The following is a 14,155-nucleotide window of genomic DNA, read 5'->3' on the forward strand; positions in this document are numbered from 1 at the left end:
GATAGATGAAGAGGAAGGCATCTCAGGAGCAAGATAGGAGACACTAGGTTTGCTATTTGACAGATGAGAGGATTTGCCTTGCACATTAATTTTGTGGAGAATTTTATGCGGATGATGGTAGGAAATGCTTCAACTTCTTCTTAAAAGCAACAGGAGATTGAATTTTCCTCAAGGTAAGGGGCAGTTTGTTCCAGAGGCGGACAGCGGCAACTGAGAAGGAGTTTGCAAAAGTTTTTGTTTTGTGAGTGGGCACAGTTAGGATACCAGATAAGAGTGACCTCGTGTATCGATTATGATGGCATCACAGGATTTTAATCTCTGAAGCTAGGTACTGGGGTGCTTGCGCGACGAGGAGTCGGTGAAGTAGACATAGAGTGTGGTAGTCACGCAGTTTGTCCGGCCGCAGCCACCCTAGCTCGGAGTATGAAGCACTAACATGATCATATCGGCGAATGTTGCAGGTGTAACGCACACAGGCATTCATGGTTAGCTCTAGCCGTCTTTTGTTTTCACTACTCATGCCTTGTTGAATCACATCACAATAGTGGAGGTTCGGTAGAACGAGTGCTTGCACGAGCTGGCGTTTCAAATCCTGTGGGAATATGTTCCGAAATTTTTTGAGAGCATAGAGACAAGCAGACGTTTTTCGGCACACTGCGACTGTATTCTCCGCCCAGTTGAGATGCTCGTCCAAAGTTACACCCAAGTTCTTCACTGTTTTCTGATATGGTATTGGAGTACCTTCGAGCAGAATAGGAGGTAGCCGTTCGCGGAAATCTGAACTTATTAATTTCTGATGGGCTATTAAGATTACTTGCGTCTTTTTTGCATTTAATTTAAGCCCCAGGTTTTTCGCCCATGTCACTACTGAAGACAGATCATCATTCATCAGAGCGATTGCAGTGTTTACGTCTTCAGGTCTGACGCTGAGGTAGAGCTGGAGGTCGTCGGCATAGAAATGATGTTTACAGGAGGACAAAACCGACGAAATATCGTTGACATATAAAGAAAACAAAAGTGGTCCTAAGACTGATCCTTGTGGCACTCCCAAAGAAACATGTTTCCAGGAAGATTTTTCATTTGCGCAGACAACACATTGCTGTCTGTCTTTTAAGTAGCTTTCAAACCATCTCATTGCACTATCAGAGAAATTAAGCTGTTGCATTTTTCTGAGTAATATGTCAAAGTTAACAGTGTCAAAAGCTTTGCTGAAGTCCAGTAGCGTCAATATTGTTGCCTTTCGATTGTCGATGGCATATTTCAGGTCATCAGTTACTTTAATTAGAGCAGTGTTTGTGCTGTGATGTTTACGGAAACCGGATTGAAATTTGTCATATTGACTGAATTCATGCAAGTGTTCAGTGATTTGGTCATGAACAATATATTCCAGTGCTTTGGAAACAGCAGGCAGTATGCTAATTGGTCGGTAATCACTAGGCAGTTGCGGGTTTTCGACCTTAGGGATGGGTCGAATTATGCTTCTTTTCCATGCAGTGGGGTATATTCTGTATATTGATGAGGCCCAATGAAAACAATATCAAAACAACAGCTTAAATTAATGCAAATTATTAATTTGTGGCAAAAAGAATCTTCAGTCTATTCTAATCCAGATAACCAGAAAAAAAAATCAAAGCAGCATGCTGATGTTACACACGTGCCCTCTTCGGGAGAATGGGGATGAGACTGGTAAAAGGATGCAGGATCCCAAAGCATTGTGGTATTACACAGGGTGAATCAATTTACAATTGCATACACAGATTCTTACATTCTTCTTTCGTATGTCACACGACTCTTTTTACATTCTACCCTGGACGAAAAAGTAACTGACGACTTTCTTTGCGTGGTCATCATTTGCAACAAGCTCATGAATATTCGTTTTCTAAATAAAAACTGACTCTTTCTTTCTGAAATCTGTTTCATTTGTTCCAGACGCGCTTCGCCTTTTATTTTAAGGCGTATTCAGTGGAATCTAGAATGATAAAGTTTTGTTTTGATATGCTATATTTGTAGATAATAAAACAGTACATGTCTTCGTTCTTACGTAAATAAGCGATTATGTACAGTTATTCGAGTTTTTGGCTGACATTTGAGTTTCGTTTCATCTGATCATTTGCTGGAGGTCGCACTATAACTTCACGTTACGGAACAAATGCATATTTCACATTATGAACTTCTTTCCTAATAATGTTCATGTTCTTCGTGCTAACACTCGTGCAACATTATTCTGCCACTAGTTGTAGTTATTTTATCTCAAACTGATTTAAAGTCGTAACTACTGCTTGTTCACTTTATGTCTCCCCCTATTTGGTTTGCATATGTACATGTTGCCAGCTTAACTCAGAATATGCTGAAAACGAGTTACTATGGAGAACTATTATTCTTCTATCACTATGCTGCGGGCCGGCTTAGAAAATGCGTCGTCTGTGTTTGTTCACTGTCTCTCGCCCTGCTGTTCACTTCACAAGTTCCACCTGCCTCAGTACGGCGCCTTGTCACCAGCCCGTTTCTCTGCATAGGTAGATACTGTTCAGACGATGTTAAAAGAAGCGTCGAAGAAAAACACGGTCAATACTTACGTTTGTAAAGTCCGCGTAAACTCTGGCGGGAAGCTATCCTGTGATATCATATAACACAATTTTTGGGTGGAGGAAGATTGCTTCATCTCTTAAGAAAAATGACAAAATTCTGCAGCGAGTTCTTTTATTTTTTTAGGTTCAAAATTAAACGCTTGCCATCAGCCCGAATTTAACTAACGGATAACATCACTGCACTCAGCTCACAGTTCATGCAACCCAGTACACACTCTACGCAGCTAGAAATGTACTTAAGTCCAACCCGAATTGTTACGCGATCTACAGTCAATACTCTGCTACTATATATGAGTTTCACTTTCGGTCCCTTTCAGTGGATTTCTATTAACAGAAATTGCTCGGAAAATATTCCATATACGAAAATGATACACGCCACGCGGAATTCTACAAAGGCCGAAAGTTCACAATCGTTTATTTCTCTAACAAACCAATTCACCAAACTCAAATTTTCACAATCTGTCCTTAAATGCAACTGTTTTCACTGAAATACAATCCGGACGCGAGAAACCAGTAACTTCTTCATTTTAGTCATAATGTAGACGGACACGTCCAACATGAATTGCACGTCTGATAGCTAGCTAGTGACTCCTGAATGCTGCTTCTTCCGTAGCCTATAACTACCTGCGGTGCGTGGGAACTGCTTAACTCTGATTGGTTATTCAAAATGACCATCGAATCAAAACAATCCTTAGAGATCATTTTCGCGCTAAAACTGTCGTACGCCAATCATTATTCACAGAGCATGTATGTCACTTCATCATGCAAATATTAATAAAATGTATTTATTACAAAACCAAGCGAAAAGAAAACTAATCTTGAAATAACTTTAGAAAACTGTTACTGTCTAAACGGCCATTCTGGCTGCTTCTTACAAAGGCAAGTACCCTTGGACACACGTTATAAGCACAGTGAGGAAGCTACATTTTTCATTGCAACTTGTTTGCTTAACACTTTCCCTTGACGTAGTTACATAATGTTTTAAGATGAGATATTATTGAATTTTTTCGTATGTCCCACATACATGTTCTCACTCATTCTCATTTACTGACACTACAACACATTAAATAAATACTGATCTTTTCTGAATTTTTTATTACGAAAATGAAAAATAGTTAACGTTTTTAATTATGAAAATGAAACAAATTGACCTACAATTTGAAAATTTCAGTAATGATTCCAAATGATACTAGAAAACAAACTGTTATGAATCCTAACTGACTTTAATCTTACAAGTGTTGGTTTGAGGTATTTTAGGTAATTTTCTCTAACTCTGAAAGTATTCCAACTAGAAAGCTCAGATTTTTATACAATCTGCTTTTTGATAACAAATGGCAGTATATTGACTTTTAACTAGATTGAATAATATTTAATACAGTTTATTTAGATTTTTAGGGGCTGGAGTATGCTGTCTCTCGAACTGACACAGGTACCGCTTCCCATGGCTAGGTTAGCGACATGTGCGAATGAGTCATGGTAAGGATACAAGCGGCTGTTTCTATCACCGCCAATGGCTCCAAAGCTACGACCCGTACTGCAGAGTAGCTTACTGAAATAAAATGCTTTTGCATATTGACTTGCGACTTTACAACTCTCAGTAATTATTTTACCCAAAACTGTTATTTAAAGTCGTCACTGCTATGTGTTCATGTCTCTGAATTTTTTTCTCCTAAATGTTCCCAACCTAATGAAGTACAAGCGTATGCTGAAACATAACGTCTCTTCATTTCTGTTCCCTTTATCTCTCCCTCTCTCCCTCCCCCCTCTCTCTTTCTCTGGATCTCTCTCTTTCTATTTGTGTGTGTGTGTGTGTGTGTGTGTGTGTGTTATAGCATCTCTTTCCGTTTAGTAAGCTATGAATATTGTTTGAAGCAAAAATAAAAGTTGAGAGATAGAAAGGGCGATGTGATGAATGACGGAAATCGACGAGGCCTGTGCTGCAGGCTATATGTATACCATGATGCTTCATAGTGGGAAGATGACTAATCAATTTTGTGCATTAAAATTAACTCTCCAATAAAACGACATTCATCATTCGACACCAGACTTTATCCTCATATACTTAAATGTACATCTGCAAACCACAGCGAGATCCATGACAGAGGGTATGTGACATTTTACCAGCTATTAGGGCTTTTTCCCGTTCCATTCATGTATGGAGCGCGGGAAAAATGATTGTTTGAATGCCTTTGGCGTGCAGTGGTTACTCTGACCTTATCCTCACGATTGCTACCTGAACGATATGTAGTATATTCCTAGAGTCACCACTTAAAGCTCGCTCTGTGCTGACGTAAGCTGTCGCCACCACACTGGTTGGCAAAGATGTAGCGTGAAGATCGAGAATCGGCACAGGATCCATCGGGCCCATCACGAGAGAGGCCAGAGACACACCGACAGGCAACATGCTGACGCCCGTTCGACGGCATGTATTTTGGCCGCCATCGCCGACTGGAGGTCCTCACTGACTCACTCATTCTAGACTGGCGTCTGTCATTCCTTGCAGAGCGGCCTTGCTCATGGTGCGCGCCATTTACGACGGCGGCCGAGTTTAGGTTCGTTCTGCGCATCTGACGTCACAAAACACAGCCAGCCAATGAACAGAGAGCGACTGCAGTGCAGAGCACGGACGAGTGGCTTCAGATTTAGAAAAATTCAGTCATAAATAAATTGAACAAAAGCAATGTCTTGATAGCAGACTTTCTTTTATAGAAAGTTTGGAAAAAGCATTCTTTATACCAACTGCTTCATATTCTATTAATTAATTAAACCAAACAAGCAATAAGCCTCCTAATTCAGGCGATATCAAGGAAAGGTGTTTGTATAATTCTGACGAACAATTTTTTCTCAATAAAGAACAATGGTAATTGTTTATTTCCTATTGTACTTAAAACTATTTTGTCTAAAACTGATAATTATGTAAAGTGCATCTTATAAATATTCTGAACAGCCGTCTGAGGATGAACTTTTCAGTTCTAAACCGGTTTCGGCGCTATTCACTTAAATAAATAGCAGTATTAATAGTGGCTGGTTGCTGTTTTCTTCTTTGTAAGAATCAACCTACATTACCTATTGTACTTGACGAAAAAAGTAACAGGCTACGACAGTGCATAGCGCCCAGATTAGTAACTATGCCGAGACTAAGGTTGGTATAGCAAGATTGTCGATACTGTTTGTAAGAGGACTATTACGGAAGAGCTTGTACCCCAACATACAGTATATTGGTATGGAGCGAGTTCACATTCCGGAGAAACACAGGTAACGTCTCTGTTCTGTGGGGCCACAACACAAAAGTATCGTCTACATACCGCCAGAAACAAGAACTTCCCGACTGCAGTACTTTTTCCACAAAGTCTTCCGTAAAATAGTTGACCACCGTAGGAGACAGAGGACTTCCCATGGCGACACCGTCCACTTGTTCAAAATACTGGTCACTGAATAAGAAATAAGTTGAGGTAAGCACATGTTTAAAATAATGCCTCAATGTCTCTCTCAAACTGGCTCCTCATAAGCTCTAACGTGTCCTGCACAGGTACTTTCGTAAACAAAGATATAACGTCAAAACTAACCAAAATATCCGACGCTTGTAGCTTGAGTGTCTTCGGGAGTCCTACGAAGTCCTCTGAATTCCGCATATGGTGATCACACTTGCCTATGAGTGGTCCCAACGGTGTACTAAAATGTTTGGCTAGAAAATACGTAGGAGCTCCAATGTTGCTCACTACTGGCCGAAGAGGTGTCCCATCCCTGTGTATCATGGATAGACCGTACAGTCCTGGGGCAACTGCAGCCTGTTGGCGTAGGCTTTTGGTCACTTTAGAAGGAACAGAACCCCTCTTGAGTAGATCTAATATTTTTCTCTAGATCTTGCCAAGGTTGTCGATCAGCGCATCCATGTTGCTGTTGTATTCAACTCGTGAGAGAAGGACGGTGGCACTCCCATGAGCGCCGCTTTCCTCCAACTACGAGCGTCTTCCCGCGCTCGCGCATTGCCTGCTCCCGGCATGATAAATTCCGAGGCTGCCGCGGGATAATCACCATATGATTTTTTCATAATGCGGAGCCACAGTCATAATATATTTCTTTAAAGTCAGTAACGCCATTAGACTGTTGTTTATTTACAATGTTACATTTAGACTTACACGATCATGATTTCGGCTTCAAAGTGCCATTATCAAGTGTTTTAAGTGTTATAAAGTGCCTAAGATGGCGTATTCTCGTATTTAAAATACACTATTAGACACATTGTCTAAGGGTCGACATTTCTGGCAAAGCCTACTGCTTTGTTTCATCACTGAGCATACCATCATACTCAGTCAAGATGGCATACTTAGTGATGAAACATAGCAGTAGGCTTCACCAGAAAAGTGCCATTATCAAGTGTTTTAAGTGTTATACAATGCCTAAGATGGCGTATTCTTGTATTTAAAATACACTATTAGACACATTGTCTAAGGGTCGATATTTCTGGCAAAGCCTACTGCTTTGTTTCATCACTGAGCATACCATCATACTCAGTGAAGATGGTATACTTAGTGATGAAACATAGCAGTAGGCTTCACCAGAAATATCGACCCTTAGACAATGTGCCTAATAGTGTATTTTAAATACGAGAGTATGCCATCTTAGGCGCTGTATAACACTTAAAAAACTTGATAATGGCACTTTGAAGCCGAAATCATGATCGTGTAAGTGTAAATGTAACACTGCAAATAGACAACGGTTTAATGGCAGCACTGACTTTAAAGTGATAATCATCAGTCGCACATTGCAGCAGTGACACCAGGAGCTACCACCACCTGGTGATGCCGGACAGTCGCATCGATGGAATATTGTGCGGGTTACGCAACACGATCCGGCGGCAATTAGACACTGTTTTGTTTTCCATCGTTGTATGGCTTTATCTCTGTGAAAAGTGACTGTTCATATCGGTAAACATAAACGCTATACTGTGGGTGTCGACTTGTAGAGTTTTCTTTGTGTTGTTCAGCTGTTCAATTTTGCTTATTTGGCAAATTTTGCTCGTACCTGCTTTACGTATTTGGTTTGTGAATATCAATATGATCTGTTTCAGCAATCGAGTGTTTAATAAAAGGCACAACGAGTAGAAGAAGAAATCTTTTGTTGCTTCGAAGGGAGATGCTGCTCAGACTGCTTCACAGGCTATTCCAAATGAATGTGATAGAATTTCAAGAATCATGAAAGAACGGTGTATACATGGAAGAAGCCTGGAGATACTAGAAGGTTCCAGATAGATTATATAATGGTAAGACAGAGATTTAGGAACCAGGTTTTAAATTGTAAGACATTTCCAGGGGCAGATGTGAACTCTGACCACAATCTATTTGTTATAAACTGTAGACTAAAACCGAAGAAACTGCAAAAAGGTGGGAATGTAAGGAGATGGGACCACGCTAAATTGACTAAACCAGAAGTTGTACAGAGTTTCAGGGAGACCATAAGGGAACAATTGACAGGAATGGGGGAAAGAAATACAGTAGAAGAAGAATGGGTAGCTTTGAGGGAAGAAGTAGTGAAGGTAGCAGAGGATCAAGTAGGTAAAAAGACGAGAGCTAGTAGAAATCCTTGGGTAACAGAATAAATATTGAATTTAATTGATGAAAGGAAAAAAGTATAAAAGTGCAGTAAATGAAGCAGGCAAGAAGGAATATAAACGTCTCAAAAATGAGATCGACATGAAGTGCAAAATGGCTAAGCAGGGATAGAGGACAAATGCAAGGATGTAGAGGCTTATTTCACCAAGGGTAAGACAGATACCGCCTACAGGAAAATTAAAGATACCTTTGGAGAAAAGAGAACCACTTGTATGAATATCAAGAACTCAGAAGGAAACCCAGTTCTAAGCAAAGAAGGGACAGCAGAAAAGTGGGGGGGGGGGGGGGGGGGGGAAGTATATAGAGGCTTCCTGGCAGATTAAAACTGTGTGCCGGACCGAGACTCGAACTCGGGACCTTTGCCTTTCGCGGGCAAGTGCTCTACCAAGAGAGCACGACTCACGTATCGTCCTCACATATGTACTTCCGGCAGTACCCCGCCTCCGACATTCCAAACTTTACAGAAGCTCTCCTGCGAACCTTTCAGAACTAGCACTCCTGAAAGAAAGGAGTTTGATCTGCCAGGAAGTTTCATATCAGCGCACACTCCGCTGCAGAGTGAAAATCTCATTCTGGAGTGAGTATATAGAGGGTTTATACAACGGCGATGTACTTGAGGAAAATACTATGGAAATGGGATAGGATGTAGATGAACACGAAATGGGAGATATGATACTGCGTGAAGAGTTTGACAGAGCGCTGAAAGACCTGAGTCGAAACAAGGCCCTGGGAGTAGACAACATTTCATTAGAACATTCCATTAGCTTTGTGAGAGCCAGCCCTGACAATCCCAAAGAAAGCAGGTGTTGACAGATGTGAAAATTACCGAGCTATCAGTTTAATAAGTCACAGCTGCAAATACTAACGCGAATTCTTTACAGTGAATGGAAAAACTGGTAGAAGCCGACATCGGGGAAGATCAATTTGGAATCCGTAGAAATATTGGAACACGTGAGGCAGTATTGACCCTACGACTTATCTTAGAAGAAAGATTAAGAAAAGGCAAACCTACGTTTCTAGCGTTTGTGGACCTAGAGAAAGCGTTTGACAATGTTGACTGGAATACTCTCTTTCAAATTCTGAAGGTGTCAGGGGTAAAATACAGGGAGCGGAAGCCTATTTTCAACTTGTACAGAAACCAGATAGCAGTTATAAGCATCGAGGGACATGAAATGGAAGCAGTGGTTGGGAAGGGAGTTAGACAGGGTTGTAGCGTCTCACAGATTTTATTCAATCTGTACATTGAGCTAGCAGTAAAGGAAACAAAAGAAGAATTAGGAGTAGGTATTAAAATCCATGGAGAAGAAATAAAAACTTTGAGGTTCGCCGATGACATTGTAATTCTGTCAGAGACAGCAAAGAACTTGGAAGAGCAGTTGAACGGAATGGACAGTGTCTTGAAAGGAGGATATAAGATGAACATCGACAAAAGGAAAACGAGGATAATGGAATGTAGTCGAATTAAGACGGGTGATGCTGAGGGAATTAGATTAGGAAATGAGACACTTAAAGTAGTAAAGGTGTTTTGCTATTTAGGAAGTAAAATAACTGATGATGGTCGAAGTAGAGAGGATATAAAATGTAGACTGGCAATGGAAAGGAAAGCGTTTCTGGAGAAGAGAAATTTGTTAACATCGAGTATAGATTTAGGTATTAGGAAGTCGTTTCTGAAAGTATTTGTATGGAGTGTAGCCATGTGTGGAAGTGAAACGTGGACGATAAATAGTTTAGACAAGAAGAGAACAGAAGCTTTCGAAATGTGTTGTTACTAAAGAATGCTGAAGATTAGATGGGTACATCACATAACTAATGAGGAGGTATTGAATGGAATTGGGGAGCAGAGGAGTTTGTGGCACAACTTGACTAGAAGAAGGGATCGGTTGGTAGGACATGTTCTGAGGCATCAAGGGATCACCAATTGAGTATTGGAGGGCTACGTGGTGGGTAAAAATCATAGAGGGAGATCAAGAGAGGAATACACTAAGCAGATTCAGAAGGATGTAGGTTGCAGTAGGTACTGGGAGATGAAGCAGTTTGCACAGCATATAGTAGCATGGAGAGCTGCATCAAACCAGTCTCAAGACTGAAGAACACAACAACAGAATTTCTTCTAGCAAGAAACTTTGTGACATCAAGGAAGAATATGAAAACTATGAAAGTGATAGTGAAGATGTGAATGAAATAATTAACATTTGCTTGATCTCTAATATTTTGAAAAATAACGTATTATGCCAAGTTTGCAAAGAAAGAGGACTGGAATTGAAAATAACTTCTTAAATTGGTTTGGCATGTAAAATGTTATTGAAGTGTAACAAATGTGCTGCAGAAGTTTCTAATTGTAACAGTATTCCTCATAGTGGTAATAGTGGAAAGAATAGTGTATGATATAAATGTTAGGCTAGTGTATGGTTTGCGTTGACAAAGGCATTACTGCAGGGACAATGTTATGTGGAATTATGAACTTGCCGAAGCCACCAACCAAGTTTGAATTTTATAATGAATTGGTGATATCTTCTGCTGAAGATATTGTTGAAGCAACAATGAAGAAAGCCGTTGGAAAAGCTGTGACAGATAAGGGGAATTGTAGCGATTTAACTGTTGCTTTAGATGGATCATGGCAACGTAGAGGTCATAAATCTCTAAATGGAGTTGTGACAGCTACCGTTGGAGACAGTTGCAAAGTAATTGTTCTTGCTATTCTCTCAAAACATTGTAGATGTGAGGGCAATACCAGGGACGAACATAGTGAAAGTTGTGAAGCAAATGTTCACGGCACGAGTGGAGCGAATGAAGCAGAGGGAGTGAAAGCAATTTTTTCCAGATCACAGGAGTGGTATAATGTATGATATACTAACTATCTAGGAGATGGGGATTGTAAGAGATATAAAGCTGTAGAGACACTCAAACCTTATGGCAATGAAATTCACATTAAAAACAGGAGTGCATTGGGCATGTGCAGAAGCGCATGGGGGCTCGCTTGCGCAAACTAAAGCAGACATTAGGATCCCAGAAGCTTAATGATGGTAAGACTCTTGGAGGAAGAGGAAGATTGACAGATGAAGCAATTGATTGCACAGGTATTATGGGTGTGCAATTAGGCAAAATACAAGAAGTATTAAGCATATGAGGAGAGCAGTATGGGCATTACTTTTTCATACTGCATCAAGAAATGAGCACCCACAACATACACTGTGCCCCACAGATGATGACTCATGGTTTAAGTACCAATCAGGAAAGGAATATGCCCATAAAAACAGTTTGCCAAATGCTGTAATTGACGTAATTGATTCCATATTCAAAGATTTATCACAGCCAAGTTTATTGGAAAAGCGTTTACATGGGAAACGCAAAATACAAATGAAAGTGTAAATAATTTAATTTGGATTAGGATTCTCCAAAGAGTGTTTGTACAGGTAGAAACATTGCATTATGGAGTGTATAATGCAGTGGCAACATATAATGAAGGAAAAGTTATCAAATGTGATGTGCTGAAACGTTTAGGTTTCCAGCCAGGACACAACACCATTTCCACAATGCGCCTAATTGATGAAGAAAGACTAAGAGGTGCAGGAAGAAGAGACAAAAGCCTACAATATGCAGCAAAAGGGAAGAAAAGACCAATGAAACGGAACCACAACACTGGAACAAGAAGAGGATGCTGACAACCCATCATATTAACATGGAGGAGATGGATCGTTGCGGCTTGTATCTTCGTTCGAGCTATTTTAAATACAATGGTGAATTCTACAAACAGGTTGACGGCCTTGCTATGGGCTCACCAATTTCCCCAGTTGCAGCTGACGTTCTTATGGAACATTTTGAGCAACAGGCCTTAAGTACTGCTCCTTTGAAGCCTTCTTGTTGGCTCCGCTACGTGGACGAAACATTTGTTATATGGCCACACAGCGAAGATGAACTTCATGCGCTCCACAATTTCTTAGATGAAATTCACCACAAAAACAAATTTACCTTGGACGTTGAGAGTGAGGTCGGTCTCCCATCCCTAGATGTGTTGGTATACAGAAAATCTTTTAACACTCTAGGTCACAGAGTATATACAGGGTGAAAAGTATTTAAACCGATAAACTCTGGGAGGTTGTAGGGGACATCCTATGAGGAGTATTTAAACCGGCAGAAGATTTATCTGGGGGCAAATTAATTAAGCCAACAAATACTTTTCCCTTTTTTATGACCAAGAGACAACACATTAACACAACCCAATTTCAGTTACAGTAGATTTTTAAAAAAATGCCTCCATTGACACGTAAACAAAGGTTACTCCCTCGGGTCATGTTCTTTCTGAGACTGGCAAAACCACAGGAGTATCCTGAATTGTTCCTGCTGCTGCTACTATCCGGGCAACCAGATCCTCTTCTGATGCAGCAGGAGTTGCATAAACAACGTTGTGCATCTCTCCCCACACAAAAAAGTCCAGAGGGGACATACCTGGGGATCGAGCAGGCCATGGTACAGGACCACCTTTGCCAATCCACGTTTCTGGAAACCGTCGGTCCAGGAATCGACGCACACGACGACTGAAATGTGCCGGCGCCCCGTCATGTTGGACCCACATGCGTTGTCTTGTAGGGAGCGGGACGTCTTCCAGCAATTCTAGCAATGCTCTGGCGAGAATATTGTAATAGTGCCTGTCATTTAAAGGCCTAGGTAGCAGATACGGCACAATTAAACAGTCCCCAACAACACCGACCCACACATAAACGAAGAACCGCATTTGAGGAGCGCTAGTAACTGTGGCATGTGGGTTATCATCACTCCAAACATGCGAATTGTGCATGTTCAAGACTCCATAACGCCCGAACTTTGCTTCATCGGTAAACAACACAGAGGATGGAAATGTAGGATGCATTTTACACTGTTCCATGTACCACTGCGAAAACTGTGCTCTGGGTGGAAATCAACTGGCTCCAGGTTGTGGAACGCTGTAAGTGAAATGGACGTAACAATTGCTTTTGAAGGACTGTTCTTGCATTCGTATGATTCGTCCCCATGTTCCGTGCAATTGCACGAGTGCTGATTGGAGGATCCCGCTCCACATGCTGCAAGATAGGTTCCTCAAACTGCAGCGTTCTTACCGTGTGACGGCGTCCCTGTCCAGGTAATCTGCTAAATGATCCGGTCTCACGCAGACGTTGGTACACAGCAGCACAGGTCGTATGATGCGGGATACGGTGATTAGGATATTGTTGTTGATAAACCCGCTGTGCAGCTCCTCCGTTGTGGTGCGCTACGTAGTACGCACCAACCATATTAGTGTACTCACTCCAGGTGTATCGGTCCATTAGTAAACAGAGACAATGCGCTACTACACTGGTGGACAGCAGTTGTCTACAACTGAACAGCGTAATACGCCCTCTAACAACTGAAGATCGTAATTCGACCTCTAACAACTGAACAGCGTAGTACGGCCTCCACTGGTTTAAATAATCCCCACAGGAAAAAGTGACATTAGGGAAATATATTTGTTTTGATGTCCCTCACAACCCCCCAGAGTTTGTCGGTGTGAATACTTTTCACCCTGTAGAAAGGTGACTAACACAAACAGGTATTTAGATGCCGCTTCGCACCACCACCCAGCCCAGAAGAAAGCAGTGCTCAACACTCTGTCTACATGTGCCTTCCGTATCAGAGATGACAACTTGGAATCGGAGTTGTAATTTTTAAAAAGGACATTGATGGAAAATCCCTATGATAGTTGTTCAATCGACAGGGCTTTAAGGCGGAATATTAATCACTCTAACAAGAATGACGAGGAACCACCTTCTCACTCAGTTAGGCTACCTTTCTTTTCTGGGGTCACTGACCGCATAAGCAGAATTCTAAAGAGAAATGGTGTCCAGACATCTTTCTGTAATCAATACAGAATAAAAGATCTTTCCCGACGAGAAACAGATGCACCTGGTTGCCTCCATAATGCATGCGTCTGTCAGTTGACAT

The sequence above is a fragment of the Schistocerca gregaria genome, chromosome 3 (genome assembly GCF_023897955.1).
Source record: "Schistocerca gregaria isolate iqSchGreg1 chromosome 3, iqSchGreg1.2, whole genome shotgun sequence".
Lineage (NCBI taxonomy): Eukaryota > Metazoa > Arthropoda > Insecta > Orthoptera > Acrididae > Schistocerca > Schistocerca gregaria.